Genomic DNA, 24648 nt, shown 5'->3' with positions numbered 1-24648 from the left:
TAGGGTAAAGAGCACAAAGAATGTTTCAAGCAAATGTAGGAGGAATTCAGAGCTTTGCCCAGTTGTCCGTCCAGCCTACGATATGCGGCAAACACATTTATTTGGAGAAAATATTGAAGATTGTAAGACGTATCACAATGACAATAAGTAGACAAACATATTAAGATCGAATAATGTGACTTGAGGTAATCTAGAACACAATGTGGAAAATATATTATAAGCCTCTTAACCTTCCAAGGTCAATCAAATGAGCATGGCTCTGTGCAGTGTTCTGCATGGACTCTTACCTTTTTGATGCTGGTTCACAACAGACATTTCCCATTGTGACACGATGCCTTTAAAACACCTGCCAAGCAAGTAGCGTGGCGCGAGTGCGGCTGAGTGCACTCTTCTGCAGTCTTCGGCAGCACTGGCTGAATGACTGCACGGTGACTGATATTAACTTCAATGGTGGACTGAGAGCTTGCGACGATACCTGCCATGCAAGTTATTGGCTGTGGGAAGTCCAGTATTGCAGGATATTCAGTCACTTTCCATATGTCCAGCAGCAGTCAGAAAGTCACATATAACCTCAGAGGTTGTAATAACATGCAGCAGAACGACGATAATTTATATGTATTCACTTATTTATATAAAGGAGTAACAATGCTCTTTCGATCAGAAAAGAACATACAATAGATAAGTAATCAGATTTGACGGGAAGCAGTGAGCTTCTTACAATGGGGTGAGCTTGAGAGACATTCTGACCAGGTTGTTGAGGGGAGTAAATTGAACAGTCACTGTGGACAAAACATAAGTAGACATACATAGATTAAGGACAACAAACATTGGACATTTTTAAGTGCAGGTAGTTGGTATGACCAGCTATGCTCAGGATGCAACCATGATGGGTGAAGTGCTAGAGTGGAGGCAGAAGAAGGGGGGGCAGGTTAGAGGCAAGGGACATTTTTTAGCTAGCAGGTAGATGAGAGGTAGGTTAAGAGGGTAACTTGGAGGCGAGGAAGTAGACTTTTAGTTTGGTTTTGAACAAATCCACATGGATTGTTTCTCTGATGTCTGGGGGAAGAGAATTCCATGCAAGTGGAGCAAGAAGAGAGAAACAGAAGCAAGAGCAAGCACAGGGAGGGCGAGGAGCCACAAGGGTAGTCGAGAAGGCAGAGCAGAGATTACGAGAAGGCTTGTAGAGTTGGGTAGTGGAAGATAGATACAGTGGTGCCTTACCATAGATAGATTTGTGAATCAGGAGAAGACATTTAAATCTGGTCCTGTTTTGCAATGTCAGCCATCGGTTACATGTGATTATAACAAACAAATAAATAACAACACTAAGGTCTAAACATTTATAACAACATGAATATAATATGAATATAATTTTCTTTTAATTTGGGCGGTCCCACACCTAAGCCTCCGGTTTTGCTTCATGACTAACCCCACCCCAAACCCCCGCCCACCCATTTTAACCCCTTGCCCCACCCCTCACATATATATTTTAAAAAATATGACGTTGTTTTCGTTATAAATGTTTAAAATAAATTGCTGTTAGTTATTTTCCATTCGTTATAATATCTGCATACCTCAGCCATCCAGCCTTGTGACGGTACAAGTAAGTAGTTGTGAAGTGACAGAGTTCAAAGAGAGTCCTGGAAGTGAAGTTAATGATCTTGTTGAGAGGACAGAAAGCATAGTTGGGGGACACCAAAGAGGATGCTGGCAGTAGTCCAGTTTAGAGAAGTCATGAGTGGTTAAGAGATGCTTGGCGGTGTTGGAAAGAAGGAGGTGACCGATTGTCCTAATATTAAGAAGGTTCAGACGAGTTGCTGTTCCAGTTTTGGAGATGAAAGTAGAGAAGTTGTGAGAAGGCTTAGAGATGAAGCTGAGCTTTCAAGCTGAAGATGAGTTGAGGAGAGTGTCAGGTAGGAACTGGATAGGCAGAGGAAGAGATGAGAGAGAGAGTGTGAGTGAGAGAGAGAGAGAGAGAGAGAGAGGGGGGGAGAGAGAGAGAGAGAGAGAGAGAGAGCGAGCTTTCGGGAGGGAAGGAGAACACCTCTGTTTTGGTAGAGTTTAACATCACAGAGTGCAAAGCCATCCAATATTTAATGGCAGAGAGACAGTTGATAGACAGATCACAGGAGAGTTCAGGAAAAGAGAAGAAGATGAGGGTGTCGTCCACGAAGAGTTGGAATGAGAACCCAAAGGATGAAATTAGTGCCTCAAGAACAGACGTGTAGATTGTAAAGTGGAGCAGACCCAAGACAGAGTCTTGTGGAACAACAGTTAGAGGAGTGAGTTGAGAGGTGTTGTTGCTACAGGAGATACAATTGGTGAGGTGCAAGGTAGGATTCAATCCAGGCAAGGGCTCGATCGTGAACCCCAAGAAGAGAATATTAAGGAGATCAGAGTGATCTACAGTGCCAAAGGCAGCAGATAGGTCAAGGAGAATTAGGCTAGAGGATAGGTTACAGTGCTTAGCAGAGGTGATGAAGATGGACACATTCATGAGAGTAGTTTCCGTGGAGTGACAGGAGTGGAAACCTGCTTTTAGGGGGTCTTGAAGGTTGTGGGTGTCTAAAATTGGTGAGACGGTTGAGCACAACCCTTTCAAGCACTTTAGAGTAGTGCAGAAGGAGAGAGACAGTAGGTCCGGGTCAACCCCTGCTTTTTTAGGAGAGGGATGCCTGTGACTGTTTTTAAAATAGAAGGAAAGCAAGTGGACTCGAAGGACGGTTGAAGAGCTCCACGAGGTGAGAGACCAATAAAGTGCAATAGGCTTGACTAGCTGAGGAGCAAGAGGGTCTGATGGGGCACCAGAGGGGTTAGCCTCCATCAGTAGAGTTAGCTCTTCGTCACTATTAGTGTGACTAAAGAGTGAGATAGAGGCAGAAGATTTGCTTCCACTGTTATGTTATACGTATCAAGTTGTTAAAATGTTCAGCGTTTTGGAGTAAAGCGCTATATAAACTAAATAAATACAATACAAGATGATGGTAGAGTAGCAGAGTGTAAAATGTAGGAGGAGGGAGTGTGAGGAAGGTCAGGCTAGTGTCTCTAAATTTGGTGATGTTAAGTGGAAAAAGAATCAAGGAGTTGCTCAAGATCATCAAAGAATGGACCAGTGGGACCAGAAGGGTGATAGATGGCGATGATAAGAACTGAGTGAGGCAGAACAATAGTAAAGCTAGTGAATTCAGAAGAGGTAGGAGAGGACATGGCATTGGAGATTTGTGAGGCATTGAGGCAGGAAGAGATAGGTGTACAACGCCTCCTCCTCTGCCATTCGGTCGAGGTTAGTGAATGAAGGATAGTTTGGAGTCGTGTAGGGCCACCAGAGTGTCGGATGAAGAAAGTCAGGTTTCAGTGATAGCAAGAAGGTCTTGGGAGGAGAGCTGGAGTGAAAGTCAGTGATAAATCAAGTTTTGTTGCATATAGACTGCGCATTCTAGAGTGCTATGTTCAGTTGATGAGGTAAGGAAGAGTAGGGTAGTTGAGTCTCAGAGGAAGAGAGGCGAAGCGGATTGGTGTGATGCTGGAAATGCATCAGAGGGACAGGGCCTCTGAATCCTTGTCCTTTACTGCTTTTTATCGTGTGTTCTGTCGTGTTTTCTGCCCAGGAGTCCATGTGGGACTCCTGGCAGTGCAGCTCTCTCTTTTGGTTTGGTGAACAGACCCATGGGATACCCTTATGGCAACCATGGGTAGTGGTACAACCCTGTATCCCTAGTGTATGTTTTTGGGCACCTGTGGGTGGCCCACAGAGCAGGGTATGGGCTGGTGGCAGCTCCATGCTGAATTTGACAGGTGCTCTGGGTGTCCTCCATTTTGGGATACCCAGGCCCTGCCATTGGGATCAGTTGATTCCTGATAGGAAACAAGATGGCCCCTGTGGCCTCTTGCTTTCTATTGCCTGTTACCTTGTTTTCCCAAAGTCCTGGGAAGCCCTGACTCTGTCCCTTCCCCCTGACTGGCTGTTGGGTGGAAGTTCCATTAATGGTGTTGTTGTGAAGGCGTTCTGGAGTTGAGTCTCCACTCTAAGAGTAACTGGAACTGCTGATCCTCGACGTCCAGCTGGAAGAAGAAGTCTTGCTGATGCATTTGCTTCGACCGATCCGAAGGCTGCCGAAATCGTCGAAGACTGACCCGAGAGAGGACCTGGTAAGGCGCCCTCTTCCCGTGCTCCGAGGGACCATCGAGCACCGCTCCATCTTCGCCGAAGCGCCCTGGAAGTCAGACCCTCGAAAGGCTGCCGACCCGAGACGGGACCGCTGAGGAGATCGAAGTGAAGCACCCGGACATCGCCGCCGTCGAAGTCCATTGCCGTCGACCAGGGTTCGCAGGTTTGTGTAACCGCTGGAGGCCCGTCGAAGTTGTGTTGCCCAGCCGTGGGAACCACTTGACGCTGTGCCGCCGACGACCGGAGCCGTCCGCTCCTTGCCTAAGAACATTTGAATCGAAGGACTCCCTCGTCCGCACCGTCGACCGCTTTATCCTGCCGGAGAAAGTCGAGGACGACCAATGCGCCGAGGAGAAACCTACCGGTGGGTATCCCGCCACCCGAAGACCACAAAGACTCGAACGACTCGACGCCCTTGCTGAGCCTCCGTCTCCACAATCTTTGCGGTCCAGAACTATTGTCACCGAGGTGCCCCGCACGCCTCTGCCTTGCAGGACGCCGACGCTCCGACGCTGACGAGCACCGCTCGGACGAAGCTGCCGCCTCATCGACGCCGTTCTACCCTGTTTGTTGTCGGACGTTCGACGCCCTGTGTCTCCCGCTTGAAAGGGAAGGCATTCAAGAAGGGCCGTCGATTCCCCGACGCCGAGTTCCTCGACGGACGTTCGACGCCCCGTGTCTCCCGCTTGAAAGGGAAGGCATTCAAGAAGGGCCGTCGATTCCCCGCCGCCGAACGCCGAGTTCCTTGACGCTTCTCGACGCCTCTCGATGATCCGTGACTCCCGCTTGAAAGGGGGTCGCTCAAGAAGGATCTGTCGACGCCTCTTCGAAGAACTCGACTCCACCAGGTACATTGGGGGGGTAAAAACATTATAGGAGGGAATAAGACTTGCAGAACAATATATGGACTGGGCTTGTGCTATATCTTTATTTTACAGGTTGCCCAGGTGGGGGGATCTCCACACAGAACTGTGTCTAGTGGTAGGGGCCAGTATTCTGCCTATTGCTCAACCATCTTATTTTCTCTCCTCTCTCTATTGCTGGTTTCACTCTATTGATCTGTGTGACATTGTTACAGTATTGTTGATGCACTTTAATGAGATCTAATACAAAGGGTGGTACCACTTTAGAATTGTATATATTTGCCATTGTTGATTTTCCTAAGTACAAAGTGAGTTATTATGATAAGTGTACATAACCTTGAATATTGATTATATAAAGACTGTGTTCTAACCAATACAGTGTGTGGACATTCCTTTGTGGGGGCTTGGGGACTACACTGTACTTAAGAACCAGCCTGCATCACCTCCTGAGAAGCTAGGCCTTGATTGCTCGTCCATTGCTACCGTAATAGAGAATCTTGGCTGGGGTCTTCTGTGCCTCTCTTCTACCATATAGAGAGCAGAAGTACAGACACCCCCTACCGGTCCTTTACAATTGGTGTTAGAGGAGGTATGGTTAGCTCATTGGCTTTGCTTGTTGGAAGGAGGTGGAAGAGAGATGGAGTAGTGGGAGTTTTGAGTTGTGAGTTTTATAATAGGGATATGGAAAGGAGGAATTTGTAGCGTGATTGGAGAAAGCATAGGGGGAGGCGAGTAGGAGTAGCAGCAGGAGGAGCAGGAGTGAAGGCATTATAGGTGAGTAGCACAGTATGGAGAGACAGAACAGTAATATGAATCTTGGGGTAGTCACAGGTGCAACAGGGAGAATGGCAAAATCAAAGGCTCATAGTCTAAGAGGCAAAGAGGCTGGTCTTCAACCTTCACTGTTCCGCCCTTAAGTGGGACATCCCAGGCTGGACGCCCCTAGGACGTTCAGAAGGGATGACACACACTCTTGTCACCTGATCGCCTAGTCCATCCATGGTTAGTCTCTCCGATATTGCCAGTGGTGTTACTGGTAAGAGGCAAATTCTTCCTGATTTTTGATCCCAGGGGGGCCTCATGTGGCCTTCGGCTGGAGATGGGGTTGATCCAAGATGGCTGCAAGAAGGGATGTCACCAATCCAAGATGCTGCTAGCAGTGTAGTTCCAGGCAGAAAGTGAAACCAAAAACCAGAAGGGGTGACACAGGTTGTCACCTAATCACCTAGTCCATTAGTGGTTGGTCTCTCTGATATTATCTTGATATTGATAAGAATGCAAGGAGCGGGCTGGAGGAAACAAAGAAGTACACAGGAATGATGACAAGGGGAAAATAACTGCTTATCTGACTAATGCCCAATTAGCAACAGAGGCTGATTCTGCACAACCCGATGCAAACATACAATCGGCGTGTAATACTTCTAAATCCACGTGCGTGCATAATGACTCATTGGTTCACGTCTGCTACTCATTGCAGAACGAGGTCAATAGATTTCAGGAGGCAGCTGTGGAACTACCAGCTGCTCCTGTTGAACATATTAATGAGCAGGGTTGGAGTGCTAGTCTTAATAAAAGCCTCACAGCAACCCCAGATCTTTTGAACTCCTCACCAAAATGATAGTGCCTCTACAAGTTACCTCTCTCACGGCAACAAACAGTGAGCCAACGAATTTTGTGCTGAACATTTTGTTAAAAGTTTGCAATAAGATCTACAAGGGGATTCAGGAGCAAACAAAGGTTCTGGACCACCTGGAAGCAAGCTTGCATAACTTATCCTCAGTTAAAGAACCATGTGCACAAGCTGCTGTAACAACAGATAACCTTTCTATAAGCCAGCACGGTTAGACATGGTACTTTAAGGAGAGCGTCCAAAGTAAGGGAGGAACCCACCAAAAATGCATTGGAATCTACCAAACTGGAAGAAGATCCCTGCAATTCCTCAATTATTGATCTGGGGACACAGAGTAGCCCAGGCATCTATCTAACGTGCCGAGAGGGTTGTAGACAAAACGCCTTAATATCGCTAAGGCGATAATTGTTATTGTTCATATGGTCAGAGTTCATTTGCGATGCTTTCACAGGCTTGGATATGATTTAGATAACTATGCATTGAACACCACAACCCCAGACCAAGCAAAATACGCTAAGAATAGCGATACAGCTATAAAAATCACTTAGATAACTATCGGGCAAAGAGTGGTTTGGCACACATCCAGTGATAATGTAAAAGACGGGAACAAGAGTGCCCTGAAAATTGGCCACAGTTCAAGGGTTTTTATTGAACTTCAATTGGGTTTGAAAAACGCCTAGCTAATCCTAAATCTAAAGATTAGAGCAAGCTACGGCCTGCAAATAATAACGCAGTCATAGTGGTGTCTAGTCATCATACAAGGGCCTAAACTAATAAACCTATTGCCAATCCTTACCTCTAAATACAAATAGTGTGGGAAACAATGTTATGCAAAAGAAAAGTGGTCAAGAAATCATATGTCAGGATATTCAAGACGTAGGTTTCCCTTCCCCATGTTTTCAGCATGGGAGAAGGAGGCACACTCGAGCATAGCACAGTCTCTAGCTTCTCTAGCACGAGGTTGCAGTTCGAAACTTCAGCATCATGGCCTTCTGTGCCAAAGTCTCTTTGCCATTCAAGGTCTCTTCTTTCAGAGACCCTGATGCAACAAACAATGTTCCTTTCCTTTTTGTATTTCACATGTTCATAATTTTCTTAAGTGATTCACTATTCACCTCGGATCCCTCTCCGCCAGGCTCATATCCACTTTGTCTATAACTGCATTTAGCCTGTCCCTGATTGCATTTAGCCTGTCCCTGATTGCATTTAGCCTGTCCCTGATTGCATTTAGCCTGTCTCTGATTGCATTTAGCCTGTCTATAACTGCATTTAGCCTGTCTATAACTGCATTTAGCCTGTCCCTGATTGCATTTAGCCTGTCTCTGATTGCATTTAGCCTGTCCCTGATTGCATTTAGCCTGTCCCTGATTGCATTTAGCCTGTCTCTGATTGCATTTAGCCTGTCTATAACTGCATTTAGCCTGTCTATAACTGCATTTAGCCCGTCCCTGATTGCATTTAGCCTGTCCCTGATTGCATTTAGCCTGTCCCTGATTGCATTTAGCCTGTCCCTGATTGCATTTAGCCTGTCTCTGATTGCATTTAGCCTGTCTATAACTGCATTTAGCCTGTCTATAACTGCATTTAGCCTGTCCCTGATTGCATTTAGCCTGTCTCTGATTGCATTTACCCTGTCTATAACTGCATTTAGCCTGTCTATAACTGCATTTAGCCTGTCCCTGATTGCATTTAGCCTGTCCCTGATTGCATTTAGCCTGTCCCTGATTGCATTTAGCCTGTCTCTGATTGCACTTAGCCTACATATGATTGCGCTGTCTAACCTAGAGGTACCTGACTCCTGCAAACCAACTGCTCGCGCCTAAAACTAAGTTAGAATGATACTAACTCTTATTTACCTATCAGCCTTTTGGACCACAATGCCAAAAATAAACAACCAACCGAGGCCTACACCACAGGGCATACCGCCCGTGGATGAAGGACTCTTAACTCCCCCCCTAGAGCCCAGCCATCAACCTTCACATTCACTTATTACCCACCAATTGCTAACATACCTCCCCTGTGACATTGCAAGTAGAAACGCAAAACTACGTTCAAGATTCCCTAAAATTTACGAACCACTAGCTAGACTCAATACCTCTTGCAATAGAAGTAACACTAACATCCGAAACACTCTTCCTATAAAAATTGACCCCCATCGCAATAACCGCCCAAATAAGCAGGCCAATGCTAATAATAGCCTACCTAAAAAGAAAAGTAATGCCACCCAGGCCATAGCAAAGCCGAACCTCCAACTGAAGTGCGCCCTTATTAATGCCAGGTCACTAATAGCACACGCTACCGAAATTGCTGATCTCATTCAAATAGGAGACTATGACATCCTCGCCATAACAGAAACTTGGCTGCACCAAGCTGCAGGACCTGCCATAATGCTAGCCCTACCACATAATTACACCATACTTAGAGAAGATAGAGTCAACTCTCGAGGAGGTGGCCTAGCTATTATTGCTAAAAATAATCTCACCCTAAAAATTGAATCAAGCTCAACGACTAACTCCTGCGAATCATTAACTGCTAAACTCCTCGCATCTCCCTCTCAATCTATTACTATCCACCTTATCTATAGACCACCTGGCCCTATTGGCACGTTCGAGGAGGACATCTCCACGATCCTCTCAAACAACCTAAAAACTTCATCCCAAGCTATCCTTCTGGGAGACCTAAACCTAGGCTACAACGACCCTAAAGACCTGCAAGCAACCAATGTCACTAATATCATCTCAGAACTAGGCTTCTCCCAAAAAATCCTACAACCCACACACGAAAAAGGCCGTATACTTGACTGGGTTGCTGACTATAACTGCAATACTACGATTGTCGACATCAAACCACAAATTTGGACAGATCATGCACTGATAACCTTCCTCCTAAATGTTAACTTGACCATACCTATTGAAATTGTTCTGGCTCCCCCCCTGCCAACCAGAAACAAAAAACTTATAACTACAGAAAAACTGCTACCACTCATCCTCCCCAGACTAAACTCTCTACCTGACTCATTGGACACCTCATCACTAGTAAATGAATTCAACTCTTCTATGGCTACAGCTCTAGATACTATTGCCCCACTGAAACTGAGAAAGAGTAAGCCCAGAGCCCACCTAAACACCTGGTTTACTCCTCACCTCAAATCTCTAAGACTTGAAAAACGTAAATGTGAATCTGCTTGGCGACTAGCCCCAACAGAGACAAATAAAATTACACTCATCAATGCCTCCAAGATCTACAAAAATGAAATAAAGAAAGCAAAAAGAGAGAACTTCAACAACAGAATACTGCAGGCCAAATCTGGTACGAAAGAACTATTCCTTATACTAAAGGAACTAGAAAACCCTATTCCTGTCCAGGATAACTGTGATAAAAATAAAATATGGTGCTCGAACATCCAAAAAGCACTAAATGACAAAATTGCCACACTCCAAACAAAAATTGAGATAAAGAAACAGAATATTCCACCCTCAACTAATCTAAGAGGCAAACTACCAACTAGCACTAAACTAGACCATAAATTTAACTTCTCGAAAGTAACCATACTTGAAACTGAAAAGATAATACTTTCACTCAAGCCATCCAATTGCCGAGGTGACCTATGCCCAGCCCAACTAATAAAAGACATGGCCAGAGACCTCTCCCCATTCATTTCTAAGCTTATTAATGCCTCCTTTGCTTCAGGTACTATTCCAGATAACCTCAAGCAATCTTGGGTCCTCCCCCTTCTAAAAAAACAAACATTGGACCCATCCATCCCGACTAACTACAGGCCTATCACAACGGTACCCTTCCTGTTAAAAATCCTAGACAGGGTAGCCTACCTGCAGATCCAAAAACATCTGGAGCTGCACCACCTTTTAGGCACAAGACAATCAGGTTTTAGACCTCAGCACGGAACTGAAACCGCACTCATCGATCTTAAAACTCAGGTCGACGAGCTGAGAGACTCCGGAAAGATGGCCTTACTCCTCTTACTGGACCTCTCTGCAGCCTTCGACCTAGTGGATCATGATGTGCTATGCACCCACCTAGAAACAGCTGCCCACTTCTCCACGCATGCCATTACATGGATCAAATCTTTCCTAACCGGTAGAACTATGAGAGTCTTCTCTACTTCTGCTGCTGCAGACCCAGTATCCATCACATGTGGAGTCCCACAAGGTTCTTGTGTCTCCCCCACTATGTACATCTTCACGAAGCCCTTGTTCGATGATCTAGATAATCTGGGTGTCACCTACACTAACTATGCGGATGACACTCAGATTCTCATACCACTCTCAGGGGATTATGAACAAGATTTGGCCTTGGTGAACAAGATTTATCTCATCATTCAGGCATGGATGGCCACCCACGGGCTATGCCTGAATGATGACAAAACGGAACTCATCATACTGGGGAACACACAAAACATCAAAAGATTAAAAGAAGAATACTCCTCCTTCGTCATAGACGGTAACACTATCAAGGTGGCAAAAGTGGTAAAAACACTAGGGTTCTACCTTGATTCCCACCTCTCCCTAACCAAACAGGTGAGCGCAATGGCATCCAGCACCGCATATACCTGCAAGCTGATCAGAGCCGCAAAACCATACCTATCCACTGCCAACTGCCTAACCCTTGCCCGAGCATTAGTGCTGTCGAAATTGGACTATTGTAACGCTCTATATATAGGGGCCAACAAACACACGTTGCAAAAGATTCAAACACTACAGAACAATGCTCTTAGAGCTGCCTTAGGAATTCCAAAAAGGGAGCATATTTCAGAAGCTAGAAGACAATCCAATTGGCTCTCCACAGCGGACAAAATCAAACTTAAGACAGCTTCTCTAACCTTCAAAAGTATCAACCATCTAGCACCTAAATACCTAGCTGCTAGATTCAACAGAAAAATCTCCACTAGACCCACCAGAGAAGCATACTCTAACCAGTTAATGATACCCCCATTCAAACTAAGTACGGCCGGAGGAAACAGCTTCCCGGTCAAAGCTGCCCAGCTTTGGAACTCCCTCCCGCCCGGCCTGAGATCTCCCCAATCCTACGCTCTCTTCAGATCCAACTGTATCAATTGGATCAAAGAAAATGACCGATAGTCCATAACCACTGTTCTACAAACGTACTATGTACATAATTATATACCCTTTATCTCTCTACTGCATATTTCCTGTTTATATTATGTTATATGTATATACCATGGCCTGCATTATGTAATCTCTACTATGTATAACCACTACTTGTAATCATGTGTAACCTGTAAAGTTTAAAGTATCCTTGAACAACGCGCCCGGTTACCCTCGGGTCTGGCGCGCGCTATAAATAATAAACTCAAACTCAAACTCAAACACAATGTTCTCAGGATTTTCACGTATCCAATTTCTCGGGTGATTCACTGTTCATCCCGGATCCCCCTCCGCCGGGCTTGGATCCACTTTGACACAAAATCTTCAATCAGTCTCCCTCCGCCGGGCTCAGACTAATTCATCTACTTTAACACAAACTTGCTTTAACCCAAAGCTTTCAAGTGATCTCCCTCTGCCGGGCTCGAACCAACTTTATCTACTTTGCCATAAACTTTCTTTACTGTATCAACATCGAAGACTTTCGATTGTGCGCTGGATTTTGCTTTATCTGTCGCAGGACCACTTCGATTCACAATCCTTTGCCACTCTTTCACATTTGTCAACTCTCAGCTGGATACCTTACAGAGACTTTCGATTGAGCACAGATGTGGTGCCCGACCACTCTGTCAAAGGTATTGTATCTTGGTTTCAAAGTTCAATCACTCAGCTGCAGTACAACTTTACTTGCGTTGGTTATCACACGGGTTTCAAACAATGTTCCTTAAAGCACTCGCCATACAATGTTGCCGCTTGCAACCCTGGCTTCAACACAGACCGGTCTTGTATCGGTCTCCCCAACTCACTGACTGGGCTGATTTCACTGTGGCGTTGCTTTGATCTTGGAGCCAAGGACAGTACCACGGCAGCTTGTGATTCTCCCCGCCTAATCGACGCGGTAGGGCCCCGGGTACCTCCGACACACAATACAGGATTCTTCACCCTGGTTTCCTGGTCTTACGCTTTCTATTCCTGAGGTTTCATGAAAGAAACTGTTCCTTGTTGAAAAGGTCAAGGTAACTTCCCTCCTTGCGACCTCCTTTGACCTTGCCATCTTTCTTTTCTCGAAAACTGCCATCTTGGAACTGCTGTTTCCTCATGTGCTTTGCCTCACTCAGAGAGTGCTCTCGTGCTCCGCCTTTTATCCATGTGGGGAAGTGTAATGGAAGTCAGGTGTGTGTGATGATCAGTAATTGCCTGACCTCACCTGATCATTGTATTGGGACACATCAGGTATACTGCTCAGGTATTAGTCTGTTTTCCCTCATAGCGGGCAGACTGTGATAAAGTGTTTGTGTTGTAAAAGGGGTTTGGGGTTGAGTTCCTAAATATCCTACCTGGTAGAATGGGGTAAAGGTCTTACAGGGAAGGTGATACCGTGTCTCACCATGCGGTGTCCCACTCCCACTCCCTGAAGACCCCTCACCTAGGTGATCGTACTGCACTGGTCCACTCCCAGGAACTGAATCCAAAAGCAATGTCTGTGTCCTGGCCAACTGGATGACAGATCCCCAGTGATTAGTGGGTGAGACACCTTCAGGTATCTCACAGTAGTAAACTGGATAATCAGTTTAACGGCGCCGTTCAGGCCGATAGGTGGTAAATACTAGTATGCCTATCTCTACTCTCCGCCCTCTGCAACTCATCCAGAACAGGACTGCTAGACTTGTCTTTGGCCTCAAGCCCGTATCTCTCCAGGACTGAAATCGCTACACTGGCTCCCTGTGGCTGCGAGGATTAAGTTCAAAACCCTCTGCATTGTCCACAAGTCCTTCTGTGGCCTGGGGCCAAAATACCTTCAACTCTCCCTTCCTAAATATCTTCCTTCTCGAGCACTTCGCTCTTCCGCCTCCAACTCCCTCAGGGTCAACCGCTTCTCCAAGCAACGAGTTGGGGGGAGATCTCTCTCCGCAGCAGGAGCCACCCTCTGGAACAGCCTATGCCATATCATATCAAGGTACAAGCAACATATGATAGCACCATCCGCAATGACAAACTAACATTGCAGCAATGGCTAAGGAGACGTAATAGGGAAGGAATGTCTGGATTGGATAGAGGTAAATTGGTAAAAAAGGAGAAAAATGCCTATTACAACTGGATTGAGAAATAATCATTTTACTTTTTTATAACATGCTCAATACGGAAGAAGTTTCTAAGTGCAGACCCGGGATTCTAACCTGTGTTGCCTTGCTTCCAAGACAAGCGCGTAGCCGCTGAGCTATACTACCCATGCCTAAATGCAAACACTCCATCCATAATGCGCAAGGGCAAAACATTTTTAACATCATGAGATTGAAGGATGATAGGAAATCTGAACTGGGCAATCAAGTATTGTCACTACTCAGATTGACAATGCTAAATGGAGAGAATACACTGTGGATAAATATGGTGATACGATATGTCATTTATAACGCGCCTGTACACAAGTGTTTCTAGGTGCGACAAGACATGGGGCGGGAAACAGAAGGAGGACAAAACAACAATCTTACTAGGCCTTTTGTCATTCAGATCGCCCAAGTGCGGGGAGGAAGGAGGGGAGAAGTGCAAGGGGGGGGGGGGGTGCAGGTAGCTCAATAAGTGCTGCCAGAGGGTGGCTTGTAAGTGCAATGAGAAGGGACTTTAGGGTTGCAGATATAGAACCTGAGGTGCTGGGGGGGTCCGTAATCAGTGCGAGGACAACTGGACAAGCAGAAGCCTGGGCTCTAGTTCAGTGGGTGGCCTGGTGATTAGTGCACGGAGCAGTCAGGGACATCAGCAGTGGAGAAGAAGAGAGAAAGCGGAAGCGAAAAGGAAGGTCTTGAGTTGCTTCCAGAACAGTTCTGCTAAAGTTTGAGAGAAGCAGGGAGGCTGTTACAGAGGCATGCTTGAGCCGAGGAAAGAGATTTGCCGCCCACTCTCTGCTTGGAGAAGCGTCTGATCCTCAGAGAGTTGAAGTTGAAGGAGCGGAGTGCTAGAGCAGGAAGATGTTTAGGAGGAGAAAGTTGGAGGTATTGCGGTCTCAGGCCCAGTAAGCGTTGTGGATGATAGAAAAGGTCTTGAACTTGATCCTTGCAGCCACGGGGAGCCAGTGAAGAGATTTCAGAGCTGGAGAGATATGATCCCTAGACTTGAGGCCAAGCACAAGTCTTGCAGTCCTGTTCTGGATAAGTTGTAAAGGTCGAAGAGTAGAGACAAGAAGATTTAGAAAGCGGCTGTTGCAATAGTTCAGTCTAAAGAGGACCAGGGCTCTGGAGACAGTGAGCTTCTGGGCGAAGTGAGAAAAGGCAGAATACCTCTGAGGAGGCGCAGCTGAAAGTGTGACTTCTTAGAGACGTCAGAGATTTGAGGAGAGAGGGAGAGGGTGGAGTCGAAGATGACACCAAGGTTCTTAGCCTCATAGGAAGGAGTAGGAAGAGGGCCCAGGGTGGGCGGCCAGAGAGGAAGGTGGAAGGAGGGCGCAGGTGTCCCGATAAGGAGGTTCTTCAGTCTTACTGGCATTAAGACAGAGATCGTTGGCGGCACACCATTCCTGAATTGCAGCCAGACAGTCTGAAATGAGAGAGGGGGCAGAGGTGGCTGAGGGGAGCCTGAAGGAGAGCTAGGAGAGCTGGGTGTCATCCGCATAACACTGAAAGTTAGAGCAGAAAGTAGCGATGCGGTGGGCAAGAGGTGGGCAAGAGGTGCCAGATAGTGGTTGAAAAACCAGGGAGAAAGGTTAGACCCCTGGGGCACACCACAAATAGAGAGAGAGATGGAAGAGAGGAAAGACCCCAGTTGGACGTGGGAGGGTCGGTCAGTGAGAAAGGAGGTCAACCAGGCCAGAGCCTGACAGTGATAACCACGTTGTCACATAGGCGACTGAGCAGAATGGCATGGTTGACCGTGACAAAAGCAGAGGAGGATAGAAGGAAGATTAGAATCAAGATTAGAGAGCAGGTCTTCACGGTGTTCAGGAGAGCAGTTTCTGTGATTCTGGCAGCTCTGAAGCCAGGCTGGTGGTAGTGGAGAAAACCAACAGATTCGGTATGAAGATTAAGCTGGGAGATGGCCAGCTTTTCCAGGAGTTTGCCCAGGAAAGGAGTGATGGAGATTGGGCGATAGTTAGCCGCAGAGGAAGGATCAGCAGACTGTTTCTTAAGAAGGGGGTGCACAAGGGAGTGCTTAAGGAGGGGGGGGATGGGAAGGTTCCAGTGGCGAAGGAGTTATTGCAGAAATCGGCCAACGCTGGAGCAAGGGTATCAATGTGATCCTTGATGGTTCTGGATGAGCAGGGGAGAACCTGCTTTGATGAGACTTTCTTAGATCAGTCTTGCCTAGAAACCTTGTCAGGGGTGAACAGGAGAAAGGAGGAGGAGAAACGGGCAAAGACGGGCCAGGGGTGGTAGAGGAGGAAGGGGAGGTAGGAGGAAGAGAGAGTGGACAGGATGTGCTGTGTTTTAGTGGTCAAATGAGAGGTTAGGGCCGTGCAGAGGGACTGGGAGGGAACAAGAGAGGTACAGCAGCAGTATTGGCCAGCTCCTTGCAGATTTTGAAAAGTTCGGCTGAGTTGTTAGATGCCGCAGAGACGCGGGCTTGGATGAACCTTCTTAGAGATGACAGAGTCTGTACTGCCTTTGGAACAGGCGGCAGGCCAGTTTGTTAGAGGGTGCGCATGATGCCCTCCACTTCCACTCTGCCACCCTACACTTGCGTTTAAGGGTGGTGAGGTCGTAATCGTACCAAGAGTTGCACTTGGATGTGGGCTTCAAATGGATCCTCATGACAGGGGCAAGAACGTCAAGAATGTTAAAGATAGAGAGATGAAGGTTAGAGAGGGCTGGGTCATATTCCGTGTCTCCAAGAGAGAGGAGTGTTGAGAGGTTTAGAGGGGTGGAGGTCCAAAGAGATCAGAACATCCAGGGTGTGCCCTAAAGAGTGAGTCGGGCCAGAGGGAAGAATAGAGAGAGAGTCAAAGAGGTGGATGTTTAGGTCTCCAGGTAGCAGAGGTTGAGAGGTAGAGGTAAGGAGGGAGGAGAAGAGGTCAGCCCACTTAGAGAGAAAGAGGGCAACCTGGCCAGACGGCCTGTATATAGTGGTCAAAGTGAGAGAGGCCAGGAGAGCCAGAGAGCCTGCAGACCAGGCATTCAAAGGAGGAATAAGCAAGGGGCACTTAGGGGCTCGTCTTATACATGGCTTAATCTGGTGTGCACTTTGACATAGATCACATACAAGAAATAATTATCAGTTATTGGCACTAATTGACGTCGCAAATCACTTTCCATCATGATCTTGAAATAACTAAATTCTTGGGTAAAACACAATGGTTTTAGTAACTTCCAGACTGGATTTAGAACTGGGTCAGCTGTGTCTTGGGAGGATAGCTCGGGGGCAACGTGCTCGCCTTGGAAGCAAGACGACACGGAGCACCACAGGTTCGATCCCCGGGTCCGCGCTTAGAAACCTCTGTGTATTAAGTGTGTTATAAATAACCTACCATATCATATAAGCAATGACACAACATTGTAGCACTACTATCTTTAAATCAGAATGCCAGAAGAATCAACAACCCTTGCCTAACATCTTATATGTTGATTCCACACTGGCATTTGACAGCGTTAATAGGCACAAGCTGTGGGTAAAATTGAGCAAGATGGAATTCCTGAAGGTCTATTGACCATGACCTGTACGCTGGTGCCTGCAAACAGATGCTGTAATCAGTGTACGGGTATGGATGAACAGCATGGGGGAAATTACAGGCGAGAGTGCTACTCAGAGGTGTGAAACAGGGGTGTGGCTTAGCCCCCATGCTGTTTAAGCTCGATCTGGCGGACCTACTTGACTTCTTGGCTGCAGAGAACATCTTTCGCCCCAAAATGGGGGAATACCATATTGTATGGATGGTGTATACAGATGATGTGGTGGTGTTCGACAACACACTGGTTGGTATAAAGAGCAGTTCATTGAGGCTCTGTGATTAAGACAAGGCTAATGATCTTCCAATTAATATTGGCAAAACCAAATACATGTGCATAGGCTCGAGTAAAAGTACATCCTCTAGTATGGCCACTGTTCAAGGCAGTGTAGAACATGTTTCTTCTTTTACATACTTAGGGCAGGTTATTTCTGCTAAGTTGGGATATCAAGAGTTAGTGGATGCTAAATTCAGGAAAGCTCTCAGTTCGATGTCTATGCTTAAGAATTTTACCATGAAAACTGCAGGATTTACTGTCGATGGGATTGTCTTGGTGTATCAGCAGAGTTTCATGACAGCAGTTATGTATGATCTAGAAGCTACACATGGATCGCACAAAACATAGCTAGATAGATCAGAGGGGGAAATCCGAAAGCGTATACTTGGTGTTCCATTGGGTATTCCAAATGAGCCTTACAGCTTGAGATAGGCCTTATTTCTATAAATGCAAATGTGTGTATTAAAAGGGGTCTCTTGTATGCTAAAATCATGACTAAACCGGACAGTCCATGCGGACTCTCTAAGCTAAAGTTGTTGATGAACTTGATTGGCTGGTGGCTCATGGTATAAATGTTGAATATTTTAGAAAAATTGACTGGATGCCGGTTTGGGATATGGGCTTTTTTGCAATAAAGAAAGAAATATTATTGAAAGCAAGAGAATATGATTTGATTTCTTCTCACCAGCATGTTGCGAGGTTAACAACATATAAAAGATTTGCTAGGCTAGAACACAAGTTAACTCCGCTAGTTTGAAAATTACTCATGTGCTCGATCTCAACCAATAAATTATATCTAATCTTCTTTCAATTTCGAATCTATAACCAAAAATTACTTAGTTGTGCGAAAACTAGTTCAATACAGAAAAACATTAGTCTATTGAACAATCAATTCTTCATATTCCTCTTTAGTGCAGCCAGAAGCATCCGATGCAATTTCCTACAAACAAACAGAAGAATTTTCCTATAACTAAGAATGGATAAAGTCCCTATGTTGTCGATATGTGGAGCTTGGAAGGGAATTAAGGAGCATAGAACATGCAGATTATGTAAAAATCAGGTTGCTCTGGAAACTAATAGGAATGTGTTAACACCGTTTTGTGCATTAACATTGTGGTATATCAGCAGCTTGGTGAAATGTGTATATAAACCAGATAGTATTTGTACAGAGGCTTTCTGGCATTGGAGCTTGGCTAGTACAAATAGGTTGTTGACCCTGGCCATATGATATGATAGGTTATTTATAACGTGCTTAATAACCAGAGGTTTCTAAGCGCGGACCCGGGAATCAAACCTGTGTTGCTCTGTGTCATCTTGCTTCCAAGGCGAGCATGTTACCGCTGAGCTATCCTCCCAGGACTAGCCAAGCTATTGGCATTTGACAGCGTTAATAGGCACAAGCTGTGGGTAAAATTGAGCAAAATGGAATTGTATTGTATAGAATTGAGAAGGTGCTGAATGAAATAGAGTGAGGAAGGCATATATAAGGAAGGTTATTATTTATTGCAAAAAGGTGTTGATGTGAATGTCCTACTTAATGAGGCCAATTGTAGATGGGGGTTACTTGCCTGGTTTATAGCATACTTTTCTATGCAACGTGGATGAACACTAATCATGACCCCTACATGTCTTTTAAATGCATCAAGGGATGACTTCAACATGTAGTGGTTGTTATTAATAGAAGGTATAGATTATATATTTTATTTTATATTTTAGATAATTCTGGATGTGTGTGTATTTTTTCTTTTAGAGATTGCCCTCGCCGCATTCCTTCTAGTTTAACAGCTTTGAAGCAAAAACCTCAGATCACCATGCAGCCAAATTAACAGCAGGTCATGTGAAAAGAACCATAGTCTATATCTAACAAGTTCAGGTCTTTTAGCAGCACAGGCAAACTACACTCAGAAATTCATTTCTGATATATTCTAAGAAGGAATTCCATTTAAAGCCAGATTTCTTCCCCCTCAAATTGGGTGACAATTGTTCCATTGCTTGGCATGCCAATTTCTAACATGCCACTATTGTCTGAAGGGAGCCCCCCCCCACCCTCCAAACGTATAGGATGATCATTGTGGTGGAAATCATGCCTTCTCTTCCCAGTGTTTACAGCAAATGATTCCAGAAGGAGGCTCCCAATTTAGTGAGTCATGGGGAATAGCTGAACACATAATTTTTGCCACTTCAAATCTAACCTCTAGCCAGACGTTTCTCAGTTTCAGGCATTCCCACAAAACATGTTGGTTCTTCAGTATCTGTCACTAGGAGGCTGAGATGTGGTAGGTGTACTGTACCATCAATATACCATCTTAAGTGCCCCTCTAGGTGGAAGTGCTTACTGAGGTACTGGTCAGTGTTCTATCGATCTCATCCCATGTGATTCCTCCTGATCGCTTGCTCTAGTTCCAGCTGCCAGTTCCTCTTCTAAATCCTGTCATCTGCCCATCTTGATCATTCAATATCCCTTATACGTACAGAACCAGGCCCCCGGTTGGATCATCGTCCTGAAAGCAGTGCTCCAGATAAGATTTTGAGGGGGCGGGAGGAGTATTTTACTCCCTATTTTTTAAACTTTGAGAGTAAATTTGATTTCAGTGATTTCAATGATTTCCTTTGCAAGAGAGTAAAATGTATGTGACATCCTGCTGACGTGCGCAAAAACGGTATGGAAATCATTAGTCCGTTTTCTGCATTGTTAAAGAATACACCTTTCATTATTTTTCTAAGGTCTGGCCATTTGATCTCTCCTGTATATATTTATATGTTAAAAACACAAAGACCCAGACAACTACATAGTAAAGCAAACATGAATTGCATTGTATTTTTTGAGGTTCGATAGCAGAAGTATCTTTTGATGTTTAATGAAAGTGCTCCTTTCCTGGAGCTATTACTACCTAATGGTATGCCAATGTTATGATACAACAGTGCAGAGGGGAAAGGACTCCATGCTAAAGCATATACCTAATCTCATGGTCAAATGGCTATTTAAATACCACTTCTGGGAAGGTACATAGAAAATATTTATCAAAATTACCACCAAAGCGAAGTCGGTACTTGGCTTTGCCAGGATTCAAACCTACAGATCACGCACGGAGCAGAGCAACAATCACTAAACTGTCTGAGCTATTTTATTGGCTAACATCCTTCAGAGGTCAGTAAACTGAGTATAGACTGAGGTATAATAATCACAATGCCTAGATGTTAGACGAACCATGTATGAAGCGCTACATAAACTTTACATCCTATCTGGATTATCTATTTCAATTAAAAGTTTCATTTGTTTGTTTTTGAACTGTGCTTGTACTTCATGAAGAGTTAGGTGTTGGATGTTTTAATTGTCTTAAAGATTTGAGAGGCTATACCACCTGTGATTGATATAATAACAATCACTCACCCTTGAACAAAGACTTTGCTTCCACTGTCCATATATAGTAATGTACCCTATTGACTGCAAGGATGAATGGATGTAAACTGGACCGTATATACTTGCTGTTTTCATAATTAGAGTGTAAATTAAATTAGTGTAAAAATGATCTGCCTCCACATGATTATGCACACAGCACAGGAACCCTGAAAAATAAATGTGCGCAATACTGGTTTGCTTTCACTGTAAAAAAAAAAAAAAAGAAAAGAAAAAGCATAATTTGTTAAAAAAAGATTAATTCTCAATTGCAACTAACAGGGTAATTCATAGAATTTCGCACAAAAGTGGCGCACGCGGCTGGCGCACAGTGTCCCCGTGAGATACACTGCGCCAGCCGCGTGCGATAAAATCCATTTCATCGCACAGCGTATTCATGGATTTTAGCCTCCAAAACCAGCCGTGGCGCAGAGTGGCGCAGCGACCCTGCAGCAGCGCCAGTTACGCCCCCAAGAATGCCCTCCCGCAAGGAAAAGCCATCAAAAACCCCAATTCATCGCAAATGTCTGCGCTAACCCTGGACCAGTTCACAGGGCTGCCAAACAGCAAACGCCAAGCGGGGAACGTGTATTTCAGGGGTTCGCGGGAAGTTTCACACGCGATTGTCCTGGGTACGTGTATTTCAGGGGTGTGCGTGAAGTTTCACACACGATTCCATCAGGGCATGTGTATTTCAGGGGTGCGCGGGAAGTTTCACACGCGATTCCATCAGGGCACGTGTATTTCAGGGATGCGCAGGAAGTTTCACACGCGAATTCAGCAGGGTAAATTTATTTCAGCGGTGCGCGGGAAGTTCCACACGCGATTGTCCAGGGTACGTGTATTCCAGGGGTGTGCGGGAAGTTTCACATGCGAATTCAGCAGGGTATGTGTATTTCAGGGGTGCGCGGGAAGTTCCACACGCGATTGTCCTGGGTACGTGTATTCCTGGGGTGCGCGGGAAGTTTCACACGCAAATTCAGCAGGGCACATGTATTTCAGGGGTGCGCAGGAAGTTTCACACGCGAATTCAGCAGGGCACGTGTATTTCAGGGGTGCGCGGGAAGTTTGACACGCGATTGTCCTGGGTATGTGTATTCCTGAGGTGCGCGGGAAGTTTCACATGCAAATTCAGCAGGGTACGTGTATTTCAGGGGTGCGCGGGAAGTTTCACACGCGATTCCATCAGGGCACGTGTATTCCAGGGGTGCGCGGGAAGTTTGACACGCGAATGTCCTGGGTATGTGTATTTCGGGGTGCGCGGGAAGTTCCACACGCAAATGTCCTGGGCACGTGTATTTCAGGGGTGTGCGGGAAGTTCCACACGCGAATGTCCTGGCTACGTGTATTTCGGGGTGCACGGGAAGTTTCACACGCAAATTCAGCAGGATACGTGTATTTCAGGGGTGCGCGGGAAGTTCCACACGCGAATGTCCTGGGTACGTGCATTTCGGGGTGCGCGGGAAGTCTCACACGCGATTTCAGCAGGGTACGTGTATTTCAGGGGTTCCGGGGAGTACTACACGTGAATTGGCCGTGTGGGTCCTCCCAGGTGTTCCCTCTACACCCTCCACGACCCCTGCAGGCAGCCCACACCACAGGGGACTACCCTGCACCCCTGCTCATGTCCCGCAGGCAGCCCATCCACCATGGGCATGCCCCCCAGCCAAGCCACATGTCACCTTGCACTACTGATCAACAACGCATGTCTCCCAGCACCCCCACCCCCCAGCACTGTGGGGCACCTGCCAGCAGGCCCCCACTCATGTCCAACTCATGTCCCCCTGCAACCCCACCCCCCAGCATTCAGGGGCACCCTCAACCAGGCCCCCACACATGTCTCCCTGCACCCCCACCCCCCAGCAGTGCAGGGCACCCTCTACCAGGCCCCCACTCATGTCTCCCAGCACCCCCACCCCCCCAGCACTGTGGGGCACCCTCCACCAGGCCCCCACTCATGTTCAACTCATGTCCCCCTGCACCCCCACTCCCCAGCAGTCAGGGGCACCCTCCACCAGGCCCCCACTCATGTCTCCCAGCACCCCCAGCATCCAGGGGCACCCTCCACCAGGCCCCCACTCATGTCCAACTCATGTCCCCCTGCACCCCCACCCCCCAGCAGTCAGGGGCACCTGCCAGCAGGCCCCCACTCATGTCTCCAAGCACCCCCACCCCCCAGCAGTCAGGGGCACCCTCCACCAGGCCCCCACACATGTCTCCCAGCACCCCCACCCCCCAGCAGTGCAGGGCACCTTCCACCAGGCCCCCACACGTCTCCCAGCACCCCCACCGCCCAGCATCCAGGGGCACCCTCCACCAGGCCCCCACTCATGTCCAACTCATGTCCCCCTGCACCCCATCCCCCAGCAGTGCAGGGCACCCTCCACCAGGCCGCCACTCATGTCTCCCAGCACCCCCAACCCCCAGCAGTGCAGGGCACCCTCCACCATGCCCCTACACATGTCTCCCAGCACCCCCACCCCCCAGCATCCAGGGGCACCCTCCACCAGGCCCCCACACATGTCTCCCAGCACCCCCACCCCCCAGCAGTCAGGGGCACCCTCCACCAGGCCCCCACACATGTCTCCCAGCACCCCCACCCCCCAGCAGTGCAGGGCACCCTCCACCAGGCCCCCACTCATGTCCCACTCATGTCTCCCAGCACCCCCACCCCCCAGCATCCAGGGGCACCCTCCACCAGGCCCCCACTCATGTCCCCCTGCACCCCCACAGCCCAGCAGTCGGGGGCACCCTCCACCAGGCCCCCACTAATGTCTCCCAGCACCCCCACCCCCCAGCATCCAGGGGCACCCTCCACCAGGCCCCCACTCATGTCCCACTCATGTCTCCCAGCACCCCCACCCCCCAGCAGTCAGGGGCACCGTCCACCAGGCCCCCACACATGTCTCCCAGCACCCCCATCCCCCAGCAGTGCAGGGCACCCTCCACCAGGCCCCCACACATGTCTCCCAGCACCCCCACCCCCAGCATCCAGGGGCACCCTCCACCAGGCCCCCACACATGTCTCCCAGCACCCCCACCCCCCAGCATCCAGGGGCACCCTCCACCAGGCCCCCAATCATGTCCAACTAATGTCCCCCTGCACCCCCACCACCCAACAGTGCAGGGCACCCTCCACCAGGTCCCCACTCATGTCTCCCAGCACCCCCACCCCCAGCAGTGCAAGGCATCCTCCACCATGCCCCCACACATGTCTCCCAGCACCCCCACCCCCCAGCATCCAGGGGCACCCTCCACCAGGCCCCCACTCATGTCCACCTCATGTCCCCCTGCACCCCCACACCCCAGCAGTCAGGGGCACCCTCCACCAGGCCCCCACTCATGTCTCCCAGCACCCCCACCCCCTAGCACTGTGGGGCACCTGCCAGCAGGCCCCCACACGTCTCCCCGCACCCCCACCCCCAGCATCCAGGGGCACCCGCCACCAGGACCCCACTCATGTCTCCCTGCACCCCCACCCCCCAGCATCCAGGGGCACCCTCCACCAGGCCCCCACTCATGTCTCCCAGCACCCCCACC

At 47.6% G+C, this 24648-nt stretch overlaps 1 protein-coding gene across 2 annotated transcripts in view; it reads right to left on the bottom strand.

The window, feature by feature from the left end:
- SEL1L3 (SEL1L family member 3) overlaps positions 1 to 24648 on the bottom strand; it is a 797084-nt gene that overhangs the window by 19183 nt on the left and 753253 nt on the right. The window lies entirely within an intron of this gene.

The sequence above is a fragment of the Ambystoma mexicanum genome, chromosome 6q (genome assembly GCF_040938575.1).
Source record: "Ambystoma mexicanum isolate Mex_15411 chromosome 6q, UKY_AmexF1_1, whole genome shotgun sequence".
Classification (NCBI taxonomy): domain Eukaryota; kingdom Metazoa; phylum Chordata; class Amphibia; order Caudata; family Ambystomatidae; genus Ambystoma; species Ambystoma mexicanum.
Note: the sequence above shows the minus strand (reverse complement) of the source record. Positions and strands in the feature narration are given on the sequence as shown.